At 70.7% G+C, this 5,000-nt stretch overlaps 1 pseudogene; it reads right to left on the bottom strand.

The window, feature by feature from the left end:
• The window catches only part of LOC146304145 (18S ribosomal RNA), a 2,725-nt pseudogene extending 2,301 nt beyond the window's left edge, over positions 1-424 (bottom strand).
• Between the last annotated feature and the right edge of the window lie 4,576 nt (positions 425-5,000).

The following is a 5,000-nucleotide window of genomic DNA, read 5'->3' as shown; positions in this document are numbered from 1 at the left end:
TAGAAACGGAGTCCCGTTCCGTTATTCCTAGCCGCGGTATTTCGGGCGAGCGGGCCTGCTTCGAACACTCTCAATTTCTTTCAAAGTAAACGCTTCGGACACGCCCTGGGGGGCCACCCAGCTAAGAGCCCCACCGAGGGGGGGGGGAAACCCGCACGGGTTTTTGGATCTGATAGACGCACGCTTCCCCGGAGGTCGGCGCTCGTTTGCGTGCGTTAGCTCTAGAATTGCCACGGTTATCCGAGTGACGGTAGAGCGATGGAAGGAACCGTAACCGATTAAACGAGCCGTTTTGGCAGTTTCACCGTACCGATTTCAATGAGCCATTCGCGGTCTCACCGTACCGGCCGCGTGTACTCGGACTCGCGCGGCTTAACATCTTTTGAGACGAGCGTACGCTTTAACTGGCAGGATCAAACGGGTAGCCCTCGGGCACCGGCCCGGCGGCGCGGGGACTCCCGCCCGCCGGCGTGCGCTGGGGGTTTTCGGGGTTCGGAGATCGGTCCCCCACCTGGCCCGGTTCCGGGGCAGGAGGGTGGGGGGAAGAAGGCGGAAAAACCGGCGGTCTTCCCCGAGCGGAGGGTTTCGAGAAACGCGGTGCTTCTCCGCGGCCGGCGGGCCCGGGAGTTTCCGACTCGGGCGGAACCCCGGAGACCCCCGCGGCGGGCCGCGTGGCAAGGCCGCTGGGACGGACGGGGCGTCTCGGTCTCGCTGCCGATGGGTTTCCGGGCCCGGCCCGGGATCCGACAAAGGGACGCCGGGCGTGGAGGGGGGGCTGTGGGCCGTCGGAGGCGAACCCGCAAGGGCCGGAGGAGCCGTCCGTCCGCCCGGACGAACGAACGAACGAACGCCGGCGGGCGGGGGCCCTCCGATGGCGGGTCACGTTTGCCGATCGGTCGGTGGGTCTGGACGGGGGCGTGGGGAAAGAAAAGAAGCTCCGGGAGAAGAAGCGGCCGAGCGGGGACGCCCCCGCCCGCCGTCCCGCATCTCCGTAACCCGGAAGCCCGGCGGGGACCCGTAACCGCTTCGTGAGCCCGTTCCCTGGAAACGGACGGGCCGTTTCCTACCGTGTTCTGCCGCCCGACGCGCCTACGGGGGCCGGCGCGGCCACCCTTCCCTCCGTTCGTGACGTGAGAAAAGTGGTTCTTCAAAACGGACGGGGAGTTTCCTACGGCGTTCCGGCGCTGACCTTCCCGAGGGGTGGGGGGGCGCGGGGAAGGGCCGCGGGCCCGGTTTTACGGCCTGGCCCTCTGACCCGCACGGACGGACGGGGCGTTTCCTACCGTGTTCACAGGGCCCCCCGGAGGTCCGGCCTGGCCCTCTGACCGGGGCCTAGGGGCCTCCCTTACCAGGGACCCAGCCTGGCCCTGTGAACCCCAGGCCCTGGGGGGATGCCTTACCAGGGATCCAGCCTGACCCTCTGACCCCCAGGCCCTGGGGGGGGGGGGGGGATGCCTTACCAGGGATCCAGCCTGGCCCTGTGACCCCCCAGGCCCTGGGGGGATGCCTTACCAGGCATCCAGCCTGACCCTCTGACCCCCAGGCCCTGGGGGGGGATGCCTTACCAGGCATCCAGCCTGACCCTCTGACCCCCAGGCCCTGGGGGGGGGGGGATGCCTTACCAGGGATCCAGCCTGGCCCTGTGACCCCCAGGCCCTGGGTGGGGATGCCTTACCAGGGATCCAGCCTGGCCCTGTGACCCCCAGGCCCTGGGTGGGGATGCCTTACCAGGGATCCAGCCTGGCCCTCTGACCCCCCAGGCCCTGGGGGGGATGCCTTACCAGGGATCCAGCCTGGCCCTCTGACCCCCCCAGGCCCTGGGGGGGATGCCTTACCAGGGATCCAGCCTGGCCCTGTGACCCCCAGGCCCTGGGTGGGGATGCCTTACCAGGGATCCAGCCTGACCCTCTGACCCCCAGGCCCTGGGGGGGGGGATGCCTTACCAGTGGGCCAGCCTGGCCCTGTGACCCCCCCCAGGCCCTGGGGGGATGCCTTACCAGGCATCCAGCCTGACCCTCTGACCCCCAGGCCCTGGGGGGGGGGGGATGCCTTACCAGGCATCCAGCCTGACCCTCTGACCCCCAGGCCCTGGGGGGGGGGGGGGGATGCCTTACCAGGGATCCAGCCTGGCCCTGTGACCCCCAGGCCCTGGGTGGGGATGCCTTACCAGGGATCCAGCCTGGCCCTCTGACCCCCCCAGGCCCTGGGGGGGATGCCTTACCAGGGATCCAGCCTGGCCCTGTGACCCCCAGGCCCTGGGTGGGGATGCCTTACCAGGGATCCAGCCTGGCCCTCTGACCCCCCCAGGCCCTGGGTGGGGATGCCTTACCAGGGATCCAGCCTGGCCCTCTGACCCCCCCAGGCCCTGGGTGGGGATGCCTTACCAGGGATCCAGCCTGGCCCTCTGACCCCCCCAGGCCCTGGGGGGGATGCCTTACCAGGGATCCAGCCTGACCCTCTGACCCCCAGGCCCTGGGTGGGGATGCCTTACCAGGGATCCAGCCTGGCCCTCTGACCCCCCAGGCCCTGGGGGCTCCCTTACCAGGGATCCAGCCTGGCCCTCTGACCCCCAGGCCCTGGGGGGCTCCCTTCCCCGGACTCTCCGCCCCACCCCTGGGCTCGGGCTCTCTTCTCCGGACCCGCTGCCACCACCCACCCCACAACCCACTTCACCCCCAGACCCGGCCTCTCTTCTCCGGACCCGCTGCACCCCCCCAGGCCCTGGGGGGGATGCCTTACCAGGGATCCAGCCTGGCCCTGTGACCCCCAGGCCCTGGGTGGGGATGCCTTACCAGGGATCCAGCCTGACCCTCTGACCCCCAGGCCCTGGGGGGGGGGATGCCTTACCAGTGGGCCAGCCTGGCCCTGTGACCCCCCCCAGGCCCTGGGGGGATGCCTTACCAGGCATCCAGCCTGACCCTCTGACCCCCAGGCCCTGGGGGGGGGGGGATGCCTTACCAGGCATCCAGCCTGACCCTCTGACCCCCAGGCCCTGGGGGGGGGGGGGGGATGCCTTACCAGGGATCCAGCCTGGCCCTGTGACCCCCAGGCCCTGGGTGGGGATGCCTTACCAGGGATCCAGCCTGGCCCTCTGACCCCCCCAGGCCCTGGGGGGGATGCCTTACCAGGGATCCAGCCTGGCCCTGTGACCCCCAGGCCCTGGGTGGGGATGCCTTACCAGGGATCCAGCCTGGCCCTCTGACCCCCCCAGGCCCTGGGTGGGGATGCCTTACCAGGGATCCAGCCTGGCCCTCTGACCCCCCCAGGCCCTGGGTGGGGATGCCTTACCAGGGATCCAGCCTGGCCCTCTGACCCCCCCAGGCCCTGGGGGGGATGCCTTACCAGGGATCCAGCCTGACCCTCTGACCCCCAGGCCCTGGGTGGGGATGCCTTACCAGGGATCCAGCCTGGCCCTCTGACCCCCCAGGCCCTGGGGGCTCCCTTACCAGGGATCCAGCCTGGCCCTCTGACCCCCAGGCCCTGGGGGGCTCCCTTCCCCGGACTCTCCGCCCCACCCCTGGGCTCGGGCTCTCTTCTCCGGACCCGCTGCCACCACCCACCCCACAACCCACTTCACCCCCAGACCCGGCCTCTCTTCTCCGGACCCGCTGCACCCCCCCAGGCCCTGGGGGGGATGCCTTACCAGGGATCCAGCCTGGCCCTGTGACCCCCAGGCCCTGGGTGGGGATGCCTTACCAGGGATCCAGCCTGACCCTCTGACCCCCAGGCCCTGGGGGGGGGGATGCCTTACCAGTGGGCCAGCCTGGCCCTGTGACCCCCCCCAGGCCCTGGGGGGATGCCTTACCAGGCATCCAGCCTGACCCTCTGACCCCCAGGCCCTGGGGGGGGGGGGATGCCTTACCAGGCATCCAGCCTGACCCTCTGACCCCCAGGCCCTGGGGGGGGGGGGGGGATGCCTTACCAGGGATCCAGCCTGGCCCTGTGACCCCCAGGCCCTGGGTGGGGATGCCTTACCAGGGATCCAGCCTGGCCCTCTGACCCCCCCAGGCCCTGGGGGGGATGCCTTACCAGGGATCCAGCCTGGCCCTGTGACCCCCAGGCCCTGGGTGGGGATGCCTTACCAGGGATCCAGCCTGGCCCTCTGACCCCCCCAGGCCCTGGGTGGGGATGCCTTACCAGGGATCCAGCCTGGCCCTCTGACCCCCCCAGGCCCTGGGTGGGGATGCCTTACCAGGGATCCAGCCTGGCCCTCTGACCCCCCCAGGCCCTGGGGGGGATGCCTTACCAGGGATCCAGCCTGACCCTCTGACCCCCAGGCCCTGGGTGGGGATGCCTTACCAGGGATCCAGCCTGGCCCTCTGACCCCCCAGGCCCTGGGGGCTCCCTTACCAGGGATCCAGCCTGGCCCTCTGACCCCCAGGCCCTGGGGGGCTCCCTTCCCCGGACTCTCCGCCCCACCCCTGGGCTCGGGCTCTCTTCTCCGGACCCGCTGCCACCACCCACCCCACAACCCACTTCACCCCCAGACCCGGCCTCTCTTCTCCGGACCCGCTGCACCCCCCCAGGCCCTGGGGGGGATGCCTTACCAGGGATCCAGCCTGGCCCTGTGACCCCCAGCCCTGGGTGGGGATGCCTTACCAGGGATCCAGCCTGACCCTCTGACCCCCAGGCCCTGGGGGGGGGGATGCCTTACCAGTGGGCCAGCCTGGCCCTGTGACCCCCCCCAGGCCCTGGGGGGATGCCTTACCAGGCATCCAGCCTGACCCTCTGACCCCCAGGCCCTGGGGGGGGGGGGATGCCTTACCAGGCATCCAGCCTGACCCTCTGACCCCCAGGCCCTGGGGGGGGGGGGGGGGGATGCCTTACCAGGGATCCAGCCTGGCCCTGTGACCCCCAGGCCCTGGGTGGGGATGCCTTACCAGGGATCCAGCCTGGCCCTCTGACCCCCCCAGGCCCTGGGGGGGATGCCTTACCAGGGATCCAGCCTGGCCCTGTGACCCCCAGGCCCTGGGTGGGGATGCCTTACCAGGGATCCAGCC

The sequence above is a fragment of the Lutjanus erythropterus genome, unplaced genomic scaffold, assembly GCF_056507025.1.
Source record: "Lutjanus erythropterus isolate fLutEry1 unplaced genomic scaffold, fLutEry1.hap2 Scaffold_167, whole genome shotgun sequence".
Taxonomy (NCBI): domain Eukaryota; kingdom Metazoa; phylum Chordata; class Actinopteri; order Lutjaniformes; family Lutjanidae; genus Lutjanus; species Lutjanus erythropterus.
The sequence above is the reverse complement of the archived record's forward strand: the minus strand, read 5'-3'. Positions and strand labels throughout refer to the sequence as shown.